We start from the raw sequence: 16,658 nt of genomic DNA on the forward strand, positions 1-16,658 counted from the left end.
ACTTAAAACTCAACGTTAACTTTTGGTTTTACATAGGACACGAACCCCGCTCTCCTGGGTGAAAGTCCTTTTTATGTTGTTTGTTTTGCTTAAAAGTACAGTACAAAATTACCACTCAGTCAACACTTCCATGCTAGCCTCCTAGCCTGTCCAGCTAATGTGCAAATAAATGATAGCTGATGGATGTTATGGCCCCTGGCTGACCCACAACGTGAAATAAAATCCTTTTCTCAGAACCCAAAGATGGGTCACTGATGTTCAATGACTTGTTTATTTATACTTTGGCAGTTTGTGTAGCTAGAATTAGCATCTGGTTGGCTAGGCAAGGCCAACATTAACTAAAGAAAAACAACTTAATTTCAACTGTGTGATGATCTCACATGCAAATGTCTGTATATATGGTGCATTAGAATAACTGTGTGGTAATCAAAGCGTATTCCATTCATAATATCATAGATGCAAGACATTTGTAGCCCATGGGGTTTGTAACATAACGTAACAATGAATACGGCTACATCCATTTCAATTTAATTGGACTTTATTGGCATGGGAAACAGACGTTAATGTTGTCAAAGCATGTGTGAAATGAAATAAAAATATATAAATAAACAGAAGACATACGCTATTAAAATATATACAGATAGATAAGATAAGATAATAATAATGATAATAATAATAAAATACAAATACAAATAAGTGAAAACTACATGAACATTGCAACATTTGTTTTTAATGAATTTGTGTGTGTGTGTGTCTAGGTCATTCACTGTCCTTCAGGTTGTGGCATGTTGATACATATTGGGCAGGAAGATATGCCTTATCTACTTCTCCTAGGAGTATTTTTAATGTTGAGAGGTGAAGTAGCTCATTGAAATCTGAGATTACAGAGTTGAACTTGTTAAAGTAAACATTCCTTATTTCATCGAATGTTGTACATTGTAGGAGTAAGTGCATCTCTGTCTCAGCCTCACCTGTCCTACAGTGCCCACATGTTCTGTTTTCTTTTGGCTGCCCTTATTGTGTGTGTCTTCCTATTTCGATGCCAGTTTGTGGTCACTGAGCCTGTAATTGGTCAGGATCCGTCTCTGCTTTCTGTCTCTGACAGAGATATTCTGCCAGTTCATCATCTCTTTTTAGGCCCAGATAACTTTCTGATCTACTTTGGCTTTTAGTTTCTTCTTTTCGATGTTCCAGATGTTTCTTTACATTGCTTTATAATTTGATTTCCTCTGACTGGTGTTTGGAAAGCAGTGCTGTTGTAAGACTGGTCAGAGAGTGGGGCAGTTAGTCTTAGCACCAACTGACATAGGGGACTCTTTTCTGGGCTCAGCTCTTGGGTTTGGAGGGCTTTGGAATGGAGGGTGTCTAGGGGGCTGAATTTAAGGTGATTAAAACATTTGGGTGCTCTCTTTTGAATGTTAATTATCAGTGTGTGTCTGGCTAATTCTGCTCTACATGCATTTGTTGGTGTTTTTCTGTGTACGTGTAAAATGTATCTGCAGAATTCTGCATGTAAAGATTCTGTTGGATATTTGTCCCAGGGGGTATAACTATGATGACTGAGTGGACCCCATAATTCATTACCATATAGCGCAATGGGCTGGATGACACTATCAAATATTTTAAGCCAAATTTTAATTGGAATTTGAAAATTATAACATTTTCTCTTAATTGCATTTAGAGCTTCTCAAGCTTAACCTTTTAGTACATTCACTGCCATGTTGGAAATCCCTGATGCTGTTATGGCATGTGTCGGCGTTTTTGTGTACCCGGCAGAAGCGTCGCTAGAAACTTCGTCTTAAACCATCATAAATTGATATTTTATCAAGTTTTTAAGCCAGGTTTTCTAGGCCACACTGCTTTCCTGGCCACCGCTTTACCTATATGTTCTAACTTGGAAAAAGTTTTCAGTCATCGGACGTGTGGATCTTAAGTAATTTTAAGCTGGCTGCAACTCCACGTGGTTTACCGGGCTGCCTCCACTGCTGCTAGCTTAGCTAGGTTTGTTTTTAGCCCGGCGGCTAGGCTAGCCGGTCGATTTTACCAAGGATTTTAAGCTTGGATTTTACCAAGGATTTTAAGCTTGTAGCACTTTTATGGACTTTACTGAAGCTCTGAAGCACTCTCACGGACTAAATGATGGCTGAGTGTGGATCTTGTCACCTTACCGTCTCAAAGCTGAGGAAAAGTATCGCCTGTCTGGAAGCCGAGCTCAGAGAAAAAGACAAGCTCATCCTGGAGTTCTCCACCGTCGCCTCGGCCCAGGCAAAACACCTGGCGGTCCTCAGCTCCTCTGGCTGCGCAAGCCGGAATGCGACCATCCCATCTCACTCCCCGGACTGCTCCACCCCAGCACTGGACAATGATCCCACTCTTCCGTGGCTCGGCTCCATCATCACTGGCGCCCGGAGCATGAGGCCGCTTCAGCTAAGCCTGATGACCCGTGGCTCCTCATGGGTGTGAAGCACAAAGCCATGGCCATTTCTACCCGTGCCGAGCCCCAGTGGATGCACGGTCACTCGCCAGCGGGGTGGTGAGAAGGCTCCGGTGAGTTCGACTCCACACCAACCGGAGCACTGGACCGTAGCCTGTAAGGACAGACATGGTGCAAAGCGCCCAACTCCTCCACCTTCACATCGGGACCTTCCGCTGGCCAACAGGTTTGACATCCTGGACACGCAGGACTTTCCTCCACTGGAGGGACGCCCCCATCTTCCAGCAGCCAAGTCTTCCTCCTCCTCTCGCCGCAAGTTACTGAAAGAGGCCGTGATCAGGAGAAGCTCTGGGGGTCTCATTCGTCCTGAGACGGCAGCGAACACCTCTGCTGAGGAGGACGCCGCCCCTCGCCGCAGCAGTCCCCGGCCACAACTATCCCAGGGACGGCTGATGGGACTCGGCGGGCTCCACGATCATCGACTCTGCCTCCTCTCATCCCCCAACCACGCTGATCGTTGGAGACTCCATAGTGAGGAATATCCGCTTCGCTAATGCGCTCACACGCTGCTTTCCCGAGCAACGACCCCGACATCCTCGAAAAGCTCCCGGACTTCTGGCTGCACTCCCGATGACTATCACGAAAATCATAGTCCATGTCGGCACAAATGACACCGCCCGTCAGCAATCGGAGCTGACGAAAGCAGACTTCATCCGCCTCTTTGACCTGCTCAACAGCACCGAAAGCATGCTTTCATTTCGGGTCCAATTCCTACACTGGGTCGGGAATTGGCCGCTTTAGCAGGATCCTCAGCCTTCATACCTGGCTCCAGTCTGTCTGCAGCACCCATGACGTTGGTTTTATTCACAACTTTAACTTATTCTGGGATCGTTCTTCCTTGTTTGCACGAGATGGTCTTCACCCAAACAAGTCAGGTAGTCGCATGCTAGCGGCTAACCTGCAGCACGCTGTGCTGTCCTCCTCACGTAGTTGACTATTTACATCACCTGTTTCCCCTCGCTCTTCTTCCTCCTCTACTCTGCCCACAATAAACAGCCACGTACTCTCTGCTGTCACTACCGCCCCCTTGTGGACTGATCATATTGCTGCTATGTGGAGCCCGGCTGCCTCTAGTGCCACCTTTAACATTCCTGTGGTAATTTCGGACAGGTCCTTAGTGCGAAACAGACACAACCGACACAGTGACAATAATAACTTAATAAAGATCCGGGCCAGAACCCGACCTCCAGTCTCAACATCAAATCTGAACCAGCACAGACTTTTTAAGATGGCTCTCCTGAATGTAAGATCCCTCTCTAACAAAACGTTTATTTTAAATGACTTTATCTCTTCCACTGAGTTAGACTTTATGTTTTTAACTGAATCCTGGCTACATCCTGGTGATCACAGTCAGCTGGCTGAATTGTGCCCTCCTGATTATGACTGCTTTAGTTGCCCTAGGGTCTGTGGTCGAGGTGGGGGCCTTGTTACTGTCTATAGGAAGCATTTTAAGTGTGACCTCATAGCTTGCAATGATTTTTCCTCCTTTGAAGTGCTCATGTTTAAACTTGGTGCCCCCCTCCCAGTCATATTTGCTATTATATATCGCCCCCCTAAACCAGCTGGCTCCTTCTTGTTGGAACTCCCTGAGTTTTTATCCAGTCTTGTGTTAAATTATGATAGAATTGTTCTTTGTGGTGACTTTAATATTCACGTTGATGACTCCTCTAATGCCCTTGCTGCTGATTTTTTAAATATCACTAACTCTTTCAACTTACAACAACATGTGTCTGGCCAAACTCATTCCCGTGGCCACACCTAAGACCTAGTCTTTACTTTGGGCCTGAAAACCCCATCTGTGGAAACCAGGGACATGTTTGTATCTGATCACCTATGCATTGTTTTCAATTGTGAATTAGAGGCTGCCAGTTCTGTCTTATCCTCTAAGTACACACGCGTCCTTAATGAGCATAGTGCCTTAAAATTCTGTACACGGTTCAATCCTCCTGGCAGTGTGTTTCCCGATTCCTCCAACACCAACGATTTGGTTGATTATTTTAACTACCAGTGTTCTTCAACCTTAGATCTCATAGCTCCTCTTAAAAATAGACAAAACTCAAAGACTAGAAAACAGCCATGGTTAAATGACAGTATTCAAAGCTGTAAAAAGAATTGCAGAAGAGCAGAACGCAGATGGAAGAAATCACGTCTCCAGGTCCACTTTGTGGCCATGAAAGAGTTATTACGCCTTTATAATAGGATGGTGAAGGATGCAAGAACATGCCATTTCTCTGCACTTATCTCTGCCCATCAGCACAACCCCAGATTCCTGTTTAAGACTGTGGATCAGTTAGTTAACCCTGCCTCTCCTTGTGCCCCTGCTGAGTGTGATGCTGATTGTGAAAAGTTTCTTTTGCACTTTGCTGGTAAGGTGGAGTTAATAAGATCTGATATCACCCCCAATCCTGCCTTTTTAGATGTGGATCACCCGCTCAGGGATTCTTTGAGCAATTTTTCTGCTGTTACTCTGCCCGAACTCGCAGACTCTTATGAGAGTATCCTCCAGCCCTCTGGACAAAATCCCAACTAGGTTTCTATTGGAAGTTATGGATTGTATTGCGCCCCTTTTACAAATTATTTTTAACAGCTCGCTGTCTACTGGCTGCGTCCCTGATTTCTTTAAAACAGCTTGTGTCCAGCCAGTCTTAAAAAAACCTGGGCTTGATCCCACCCTCCTGGATAACTACCGCCCAATATCCAAATTGCCTTTTATTTCGAAGATTCTCGAAAAACTTGTATCTAAGCAGCTTCTTGCTGCTGTGGAAAACAATAATACCTTTGAAAAGTTCCAATCTGGCTTTCGTCAACACCACAGCACTGAGACAGCCCTTCTCAAAGTCACTAATGACCTTTTAATGAATGCAGACGCAGGCATGTGTTCAATTCTTGTGCTGTTGGACATAAGTGCTGCCTTTGATACAATTGATCATGGCATTCTTTTAGACAGACTGAGGCACTGGGTGGGCATATCTGGAACTGCACTAGACTGGTTCGCATCTTACCTGTCCAATAGGAAATTCTGTGTTAGCATTAATAACTTCAAGTCATCCTTTTCCCATATCAAGTATGGTGTGCCTCAAGGTTCAATTCTGGGACCAATATTGTTCTCCTTATACATGCTTCCCTTGGGTGATGTAATCCGCAGACATGGTATTTCTTTTCATTGTTATGCGGATGACACACAGTTGTACCTCCCTGTCAAGCCCACTGACCTTAGTATGCTGAGTTCTCTGCAGGACTGCCTGTCTGACATAAAAATTGGATGTCGATAAATTTTCTTCAGCTCAACTCAAATAAAACTGAAATCCTTGTTATTGGGCCCCAACACATCACTAAACAAATACTGCCATCTACTGGTAACCTGTCACAACATATCAAGCCTGTTGCACGAAATCTTGGTGTCCTGTTTGATAGCAATTTATGTTTTGAGCAACATATCACTAAGCTTGTCCAATCATGCTTCTATCACCTCAGAAACATTGCAAAAATACGATCTATTTTAAATCTTAGTGATGCAGAAACTGTTGTGCATGCTTTTATCTCCTCACGCCTTGATTATTGTAACAGCCTGTTCACTTGTCTTAATCAAAAAGCTCTGACACGACTGTAGACTGTACAAAACTCAGCTGCTAGGCTGTTAACCAGGACCAAGAAGTATGACCACATAACACCTGTTTTAGCCTCTTTACACTGGCTCCCTGTTGGTTTTAGGATTGATTTTAAGATCTTGTTGATTACTTTTAAGGCTCTTCATGGCCTGGCCCCAGATTATATTTTAGACCATGTAATCCCTTATGAACCTTCACGTAGTTTGAGATCTTCGGGCAGGGGTCTTCTGTCTGTTCCTGAGTCCAGGATGAAAACTAAGGGGACAGAGCTTTTGCTATCAGGGCCCCGAGGCTCTGGAACAACTTGCCCAAGAAATTAGATTGTCTGAGTCAGTGTCTTCGTTTAAATCTCGTCTCAAAACACATTTTTATCTGAAAGCATATCCTGATTTTACGTGAACTGGCTGTTTATTTTACTGTTTATTTTATTGCTTTTCTGTATTTCATGTGTTTTATTTCTTTATATTTCGTCATTCACTGTGTTATTTTATTTTTCTTGTTGTGAAGCACTTTGTACTTTGTTTTGATAAGTGCTCTATAAATAAAGTTGTATTATTATTATTATTATTATTATTATGGTTATACCAAGGTAGGTTTAACTCATACTGTGTTCAATGATATGATTATTTATGGTAAACTGGTATTTGTTATCCTGGAATCTAGGGCGTTTTTGAAAAATCATATCAGTTTTCTTCATATTTACTGCCAGGGCCCAGTTCTGACAGTACTTTTCTACTATCTCCAGCGGTTGCTGTAGTCCTTGATCAGTAGGAGACAGTAGAACAAGGTCATCAGCATAAAACAGAGACTTCACCTCTCTATCTAGGAGGGAAAGGCCAGGAGCAGCACACTGATCGACTGTACAGCAAGTTCATAGAGCCATCCATCCATCCATCCATCTTCTTCCGCTTATCCGGGGCCGGGTCGCGGGGGCAGCAGTCTAAGCAGAGACTCCCAGACTTCCTTCGCCCCAGACACTTCCTCCAGCTCCTCCGGGGATCCGAGGCGTTCCCAGGCCAGCCGAGACATAGTCCCTCCAGCGTGTCCTGGGTCTTCCCGGGCCGCCTCCGGTGGGACATGCCCAGAACACCTCCCGAGGGAGGCGTCCAGGAGGCATCCGGATCAGATGCCCTAGCCACCTCAGCTGGCTCCTCTCGACGTGGAGGAGCAGCGGCTCTACTCGAGCTCCCCGTGTGACTGAGCTCCTCACCCTATCTCTAAGGGAGCGCCCAGCCACTCGGCGGAGGAAGCCCATTTCGGCCGCTTGTATCCGCGATCTTGTCCTTTCGGTCACTACCCAAAGCTCATGACCATAGGTGAGGGCAGGAGCGTAGATTGACCGATAAATCGAGAGCTTTGTCTTTCGACTCAGCTCCTTCTTTACCACAACGGTCCGATACAGCGCCCGCATCACTGCAGACGCTGCACCGATCCGCCTGTCAATCTCACGCTCCATCCGTCCCTCACTCGTGAACAAGACCCCGAGATACTTAAACTCCTCCACTTGGGGCAAGGACTCCCCACCCACGCCAAGAGAGCAAACCACCTTTTTCCGGTCAAGAACCATGGCCTCAGATTTGGAAGAGCTGATTCTCATCCCAGCTGCTTCACACTCGGCTGCAAACCGTCCCAGTGCATGCTGCAGGTCCTGGTTTGAAGAAGCCATCAGAACGACATCATCTGCAAACAGCAGAGATGAGATCCTGTGGTTCCCAAACCGACACACCCTCCGGCCCCTGACTGCGCCTAGAAATTCTGTCCATATAAATTATGAACAGAACCGGTGACAAAGGGCAGCCCTGGCGGAGTCCAACATGCACCGGGAACAGGTCTGACTTACTGCCGGCAATGCGAACACAGCTCCTGCTCCGGTTATACAGGGACCGGACAGCCCTTAGCAAAGGGCCCCGGACCCCATACTCCCAGAGCACTCCCCCCAAAGCGCCCCGGGGCACACGGTCGAATGCCTTCTCAAGATCCACAAAGCACATGTGGACTGGTTGGGCAAACTCCCATGAACCCTCGAGCACCCGATGGAGAGTATAGAGCTGGTCCAGTGTTCCACGACCGGGACGAAAACCACTCTGCTCCTCCTGAATCCGAGGTTCGACTATCGGACGAATTCTCCTCTCCAGTACCCTGGAATAGACCTTACCGGTCTTGGACACTCGGGTTCATAGAGCCCTTCATGCCAAATAGAGTCGAAAGCTTTCTTGAAGTAAATAAAACAAGCAAATATCTTACCATTTTTTGTTTGGTGTACATGTTTATTAATTAAAGTGTGAAGGGTATATACATGGTCGGGTGTGCAGTGTTTTGGGAGGAAGCCAATTTGATTTTTACTCAAGATGGAGTCTTCAAGGAAATCTAGTATTCTTTTATTTAGAATACTACAGAATAGTTTACCTAGACAACTGCTGACACAGATGCCTCAGTAGTTACCAGTGTCTGATTTGTCCCCACTCTTATGAATGGGGGAAATGAAACCTTTGCACTAGATGTCTAGAAAAATTCTGACTGTAATATGATATTGAACAATTTCAGCACTGCGCTCTGCATCTCTGGGGTGCTGCATTTGAGCATTTTGTTTTTAATGCTGTCTGGACCACAAGCTTTTCTTGGCTGGAGAGATTTTGTCTGGTTGGTCAATTCTTCCAAGTAATTGGGAAATCAAGGGGGTTTTGGTTGTCTTTAATTGTTTCTTCTAATGTTTGGAGTTTTTATTTTATACATTGATCTGAATTAATTAGATTTATTGGTTTGTCTTTGTACAGATTTTCAAAATGTGCTCTCCAGATGTCACCATTTTTCAATGGCCAGTGCTTGTGGTTGCTTTGTGTAGAAATTGTTCCATATATCTCAGACGTGATTTTGATTAATGGCGTTTTCAATATCTTCAAGCTTCATGTGGGTATAATTTTGTTTTTTTATTTCTAATTGTATGTTTATATTTGTATATATTTTTTTTTATTTGCTTTTTGTCTCAGGTCTTTTCTGACGGTCTTGCATTCTTGATCAAACCATTTGTCGGCATTTTGCTTTTTAACAGGCTTCCGTTTCTGTTTTATAAGGTTAGCTTTAATAGCTGCCTTATGAAATGTCATACTAATATGATCAGTGGCCTTTTTGTACACCATCTCCGGTAGGGACATATTGATTTTGGTTACATATTGATATGTCATTCATCAGATCAGGTGAGTTCAAGGCCATGATGAATTTGTCTCCACTGTCTTGGGCCAGTCTGTAAGTAGGATTTAATTTATACAGCTTACTGGGTTCCCTTTTTGTGTCACTCCTTTGACCTGAGAGTTTAAAGAGCACATTTATTTGGTTGTTGTCTGAAAGGGGGGATTGCTGTCTGACAGTGAATGCACTGATAGTGGAGGGGTCCATGTCAGTGATTGCATAGTCTACTACACTAGACCCAAGAGCTGAGGAGTATGTGAATCACCCTAAAGAGAGAGTCGCCTCTGAACCTACCGATAACTATGGACAGGGCTAAGGCCCAACAGAGATGCACTACCTTCCTGCCACTTTGGTTTATTTCAGAGTCAAGGTTGTTCCGATGGGTGATGGTTGGTGTGGTAAACAGGGGAGACTGACCAAACACATGGTTGTTGCCCTGTGGGTCGATAACATCAGATTCAATTCCTGTTCATCCATTCATATATCCAGTTAGAAGCACCTTTCCCTGGGCCTTGAAATGGACGATTTCTGAGTTTCAAAAATGTCTTCTTCAAAATAAGGAGAATCTACTGGGGGTATATAAAGAGCACAGAGATATAGGTCTCTATCAGTTATATGTGTGATTTACCCTGTTTAACTGGTGAGATCTCATGGCAAAGATCTCCTTTATACCACACCAAGATCCCCCCCGATGTTCTGCCCTTGTGTATGTTTTTTATTTTTATAGAGGGCACCATGACTTCATTATATCCTGGAGGACAGTGAGTGAGCAGATCATTTTGACACCATGTTTCTGTTAACACAATTACATCAACATCTCTGATAGATTTCATGATTTCTAAATATTCCAGCAGCTTATATGAAATGAACGCATAAAAACAATCAAAATCAATCTGTATAGTGACAAATTTAAAAACACCTACAACTATCTATACATTTACAATACTGAATAAAAATTTTACATGGAGGCATGTACTATTTTCACTAATATTACTATTGTACTGACGACTACTATTGCAATCATTCTGTTTCTCTAGTGAGAAGGTGTTCTGAGTATGTGTCTTAGCTGGACAGAAGCCGGGTGCACAGGGTGTGCAGCATCTTTCTGATGTCTCCCAGCTCAGAGGTAGCAGGGGAGAGGGACTGTGGCAGTAGGATGGGCTACAACTGCAGCATAGCTCTGCTGCTGTGCTGTGTGCATTGCGTCCCAGAGCCATGTATTTGAGGGTCTTGCAAATATCTTCATGTGCTCTCTGTGTAGATGGAGTCCATCATAGTGCCAGTGGTTGGATGGAGGCCCAGGTGGACGTTGGTTAAGATGGCACATCCTCTACTGATCTCCATATTAATGTCATGGATGACATAAGGAGGGGTATCTGTCCTAGGCAGTAGGGTGGAGACCACAATGTGGGTGCCAGGGAACTCCCTACTGGCCTGATCCGCCATCTTCCTCACTGCCTAAGTGTTTTTATGGAGGCTGTGTATGTCATTTTTTCCTGTGTGGATCACCGGGAATTGAGGGCTCTTGAGAGTCTCCTTTTTCAAAAACTTTATTGCCTGACCTGTGGTGCTGCAAGAATATGCCATATGATAAAAGTGAGTCTTAAGAAGAGATTTAAAGGAGGATACTGTGTTTGCCTTCCTGAGATCCTCAGGCAGGATGTTCCCCAGCTGAGGGGCCAGGAAAGCAAAATCTTGGTCACCTTTAGTGACAAGTCAAGATTTTGGAACCATAATTAGGGCCCTGCCAGAGGATCTCAAGCACTGATCAGGCTCATAGGGAATTAGCAAACCACTGATATAGGCAGCTGACCGTTCAAGGTGTTAAAAACAAGCAGTCAAATCTTAAAATCAATTCTAATACTCACAGGTAACCAGTGAAGGGCAGCAAAGAGTGGTGTAATGTGGTCACTTCCCTTAGTACGTGTTAAAAGCCTGGCTGCAGCGTTTTGTATCAGCTGCAATCTTTGGATATTGCGCAGGCTGATACCAGATTAAAGTGCGTTGCAATAGTCAAGTCTGGATGAAATAGGAAAGGTCATCCATGCTTTTAAGACTGCAGAGGAAATGTCATTTGTGCAGAGCAGGACTGCACCACTTTAGTCACCTGAGCGTCAAAGGACAATTGTGAATCAAAAATAGCACCTAGGTTGCAGGCCTCTTTTTGAACATTAGATAAGGCACTCAGACTAGAGGAGAGATTATTAATGCTGCTAGTACTAGGGCCACATGGGGTAGTTATAATTACCTCTGATTTGAAGTCAGTCAATTGCAGAACATTTTTGGACATCCAATTTATAATCTCGGTGTGGCAGGACATAATACAGGATGCATCTGTGGGAACCAGGCTTTATTGGTACATACAATTGGGTGTCATCTGCGTGGCAATGGAAGTCAATGTCATGACTACACATGGTTTGAGTATGTATATGGTAAACAGGAAGGGACAGAAAATAGATCCTTGGGGGACCCCACAAAATATAGGAGGCATCTCCAAGCACTACAGAGAAGACCAGTTCGACAGCTAGGAGATAAACCAATCCGGACCCACGTCACTGACCACTGACCAACATAGTTCTCCAGACGGTTGATTAAGATATCATGGTCCACTGTGTCAAAGGCTGAATTAAAATTTAATTAAAATGACAGAATTTATAGTTTTAAAAACGATTCTGGGATTGTGACCTTGTCTAGTGATCAGGTCTGAAAAATAGGTATTCCTTGTGTCTTTGATTTTATACTGATAAGTGGACTTTAGGTTTTTTAGAGAAGCAAGGGAGGCACTGTGTTTATCTTTTTCCCACTTCCATTGCCTTCCTGCGTTGTCTCTTTAAGTTTGTTAATTCTTCATTTAATCATGGCAGAGAAAAAGGTTTCAGCTTTTTAAATCTGACTGGAGCTACAGAATCTAGAATCTTTGTGCAAGAGCTGTTAAAAACACTGACAAGCTCCTCTATGGAGAGGCCATGTTGTTCATTGGTTTTAAAATGTGTATTTGAGGCAGTAAAAGATTGACAGAAGTGAGGAACAGAGAGTGAGTTTAGGGGGCAGGAGCAAATCAGTGTGGTGGGTTTGGGGTCAGGAGAAAAAGTGGACCTTGGAAGAGCACTGCATTGTGATTAGAGATGGCAAAATCAATTAAGTTCACACAGAAACCATGGAAGAGCACAAGGTCAAGTGTGTGCCCTATGTCATGGCTGGGCTGCTTCACATGTTGAATCAAATTAAAATAATCAATAATAAGTTTAATAAAATCAGAAGTAAACGAGGAGGAAGAAGGGCAACAAATATGGGTATTAAAATCATCAAGAATAAGAACTCTGTCATATTGTAGCATAATGACTGATTAAAGGTCTGAAAAATCCTGAATAAAACCGGAGGTAAGTTTAGGGGGTCTGAATATTAAAACATAAGTTTGTTCTTAAAAAAACCCCAAAAAACTAAGACTCTCAAGGAGGAGGATCACCCAAACAATTCTGGGGAACAGCTAAAATCATTTATGTCTATTACTGCAAGACCGCCCCCTTGTCCTGTCTGTCTTGGCTGATGGAAAAATAAATAATCTGGGGGGGATGACTCAATGAGAAGGGCACATTCATCAGGATTAATCCAGGAATCTGTGATGATGAAAAATGTCAATATTATTGGTTATGATAAAATCCTGGCACATGAATTGGAGCTATAGAGTTTCAGAAGCAGGACCACACCTCAACCATGCCATTTCTGGCACTCCCATAAATAGCTACCTAACCCATCTCTTCTTCACGCTCATATTCTGCATGACACCAAAGCAAAACTTTCCAACGCTCTTATGTCAGCCTGTCATTCTCACAGTTCCATTCAACACAGTGCTCTTCCAGGTGACGTCATCACACACACCCCAACAACAAGCTGTGACAGCAGAGCCCACGTTAAAGGGACAGTTCACCATATCCTTCTGCTCAAGACAGCAGAACGGCCAGAAACAATGAATAACGGGGGTCATCAGCAACCAACTCTCATCATACACAATCAATTTTCAGATGGAGCACAATAATTCTGGGACACTCCACCTCTCATCAGGTTTTTCTGCACCAGCAATAGCAGCCTACATCATCCAGGGCAAGGACACCGGGTTGTCAGTGCCTCCTGTCATCCACCTCCAGCAATCACATCAGCCAGCCTTGGCAGGGGGACCTGGCATTGGGATGCCAGCGTCCCCTGCTGCCCACTCCCAGCACCTGCAGCAGCTCCCTCGAGGCGGGGCTCCCGGCACTGGGATGCCAGAACTATCTGGAAAATCGTCATTGGAATCAACTAACCATAACGTAGACAAACTCTTACCAAAGCCAGCTGGGAGAAGAGCAAAAATGTCAAGAAAAGCTTCAGTGCAGACAAGTGCATAGCTTTAAGCCCGGCAAGAGGGATCATCGTGATTTCATGATCTCGCAAGTCCAGCTGCCTAGCATCTCCAAGCTTCACTAGTCCCAGCAGCTCATGTCAGCTAGAGTCTTCAGCACCGGGATGCCAGCGCCCCACTTCCAGCAACCACAGCAGTTTGCTCTAGCAGGGGAACCTGGCACCGGGATGCCAGTGCCCCCTTTCGCCTATGTCAAGCAATCACAGCAGCCAGACTTAGCAGGGGAACCTCGTACCGGGATGCCAGCGGCCCCTGCCGCTTATGTCCAGCGACCACAGCAGCCAGCCTTCCAGGGGAACCTGGCACCAGGATGCCAGCGCCCCCTGTCGACTATTTGAGCAACTACAGCAGCCAGCCTTAACAGGGGAACCTGGCATCAGGATGCCAGTGCCCCCTGCCACCATACATCCAGCAATCAGCAGCCAGGCTTAGCAGGGGAACCTGGCACCGGGATCGCTCCCTGCTGTCTACAACAAGCAACTGCAGCAGCTTTCCTCAGCTGAGGCTCCTAGCGGTCCACTTACAGCAACTGCAGCAGCTGGCTTTGTTGGGGCATTCGACAATGCTGCAGCTTGCTCCAGACAGGGCTTATGGTACCAGGATGTCTACCTTTCATTTTGACCCATGTCATCACGCTTGCATTTCAGACTTGTCACATTTCTCAGACGACACCATAGTATTCTAACTAAAACAAACCAAAGCCAGTCAATCTGGCCATTTTACAACCATCTTCTACTTCAAGGTCCAATCACCGCTGAACTCTTTTGAGACACTTGCAAACTACTTGCAATTCCTGAAATCCCAGAGCATAACGAGAACCTCTCTTCATCTATGAGTCTGGAAAAGTGGCTACTTGATTCTGGTTCCACCCGCACGTCAGCCACATACTCTCCTTGTCTGGCATTTCTCCCAATCATTACTCTGGTCACTCCTTCAGGATAGGAGCTGCTACCTCGCTTCCCGCAATGGCATTTCTGAGCACTTAATACAAATCATGGGCCGTTGGTCCTGCCAAGCGGATCACCGCTACATACGTTCAGATCTGCTACATTTTGTCTAAAATAAGCTTGAGCAGAACCAAACTCACTGGTGGGCGGCCATCCGGCGCTGCTGTGTAAGGTTTTAAGACAGACAGACAGACAGACAGACAAGCACAATGCAAATACCACAGAAAGAGAGAGAGAGGGAATGGGTGAGGGGAGAGGGAAGCACAATGCATATAGCACCTAGAATTTTAAAATAGTAATAATGTAATTGTAGTGGTAATATTAATATAAATAAATTAATAATAATAGGAGTAGTCATAGGTATAATAATGACAATAATAGTAACAGAGCCAATAACAGCAACTGTAGTAGCAGTTGTCGAGCAGGAACACGGGGGCAGCAGGTGGCCCACAACCACAGATCCAGTCTCTGCAGTTCCAGAGGTAGAAATACCTGCTGAAAATGACAGAAGGAGAGAGGAGAGAAATGAGAAAGCACAAAACTACGGGATAGAGAAGATGTCGAGTTGGTAACATGCAGTAATGGGATAAAAATGCATACAGATGGAGAGAAGGAGAGAGGAAAGAGGTGCATCATGGGAAGTCTCCCGGAAGTCTAGGCCTATAGCAGCATAACTAAGGGATGGTTCAGGACTCACCTGAGCCAGCCCTAACTAAAAGCTTTATCAAAAGAGGAGAGTCTTAAGCCTACTCTTAAATGTGGAGATGGTGTCTGCCTCCTGAACCCAAACTGGGACCTGATGCCACAGGAGAGGAGCTTGATAGCTGAAGGCTCTGGCTCCTATTCTACTTTTGGAGACTCTAGGAACCACAAGTAACCCTGCATTCTGGGAGTGCAGTGTTCTAGTCGGGTAACATGGTATTATGAGCTCTTTAAGATATGATGGTGCCTGACCATTAAGAGCTTTGTAGGTGAGGAGAAGGATTTTAAATTATTTTCTGGATTTTACAGGGAGCCAGTGCAGAGAAGTTAATATTGGAGAAATATGATCTCTTTTCCTAGTTCTTGTCAGTACACGTGCTGCAGCATTCTGGATCGCCTGGAGAGTCTTAAGGGACTTATTCGGGCAGCCTGATAATAAGGGGTTGCAATAGTTCAACCTAGAAGTAACAAATGGATGGACTAGTTCTTTGAGTCAGGATGTGCCTGATTTTTGCAATGTTACGTACGAAAGAAGGCAGTTCTTGAAGTTTGTTTTATGTGGGAGTTAAAGGATAAATACTGATCATAGATAACTCCGAGGTTCCTTACGGTGGTTCTGGAGGCCAGAGCAATGCCATCTAGAGCAACTATATCTTTAAATAACGTGTCTCAGAGGTGTTCTGGGCCAAGTACAATCATTTCAGTTTGTCAGAGTTTAACATCAGAAAATTGCAGGTAAAACACTGTAAATCCTAACACAGTTCATTTTTAAGTTCAGAAGAAAAGGAAGAAAGATAGGGCATATGGATAACACTTTCTTACCAGTAAAAAGTTTAATTGTGTCCAGGAATTTCCAGTTAGAGTCAGCCAGCAGGACCACTTGTAGGGCTTCCTCTTCAGACTGAGTGGAAGGAAGCTGGGATGGCAGAGCTGGCTGTTGGCAGCTGGCTGTGCCAGGGTGTTGTTGGGCAGAGCAGAGAGGGTGGGACAGAGACAAGGCAGGGGTCTGTGACACTGGCAGGGAGAGTCTTTGTCTCTGCACTTGTCATTCTGGTGACTGATGAGAGTTGGTCTGTCATGTGTTGGACTTGTCTGGTGAAGCTCCTTTCTGAATTGTCAGCATCCTCCTTCACTTTGACTAACTGAGCACCTCTAGACTTCCTCTGTGGTCAGATGCCAAGGCCTGGTTGTCTCGCTTTAGTTGCTGGAGCTCCGCTTTAAGCTGCAGCAGAGTGTTGTCTGGCTGGTCAAACAGCCTGGCTTGGGTCAGCTCTTTGAATTCAGCAAAGTCCAGTTCCAGCAGGGCCATACTCTCCTTCACC

At 44.8% G+C, this 16,658-nt stretch overlaps 1 protein-coding gene across 1 annotated transcript in view; it reads left to right on the forward strand.

Moving 5' to 3' along the window:
- Positions 1–16,658, forward strand: part of LOC122875064 (cytosolic carboxypeptidase 4) — a 338,163-nt gene that overhangs the window by 67,012 nt on the left and 254,493 nt on the right. The window lies entirely within an intron of this gene.

The sequence above is a fragment of the Siniperca chuatsi genome, linkage group LG4 (assembly GCF_020085105.1).
Source record: "Siniperca chuatsi isolate FFG_IHB_CAS linkage group LG4, ASM2008510v1, whole genome shotgun sequence".
Classification (NCBI taxonomy): domain Eukaryota; kingdom Metazoa; phylum Chordata; class Actinopteri; order Centrarchiformes; family Sinipercidae; genus Siniperca; species Siniperca chuatsi.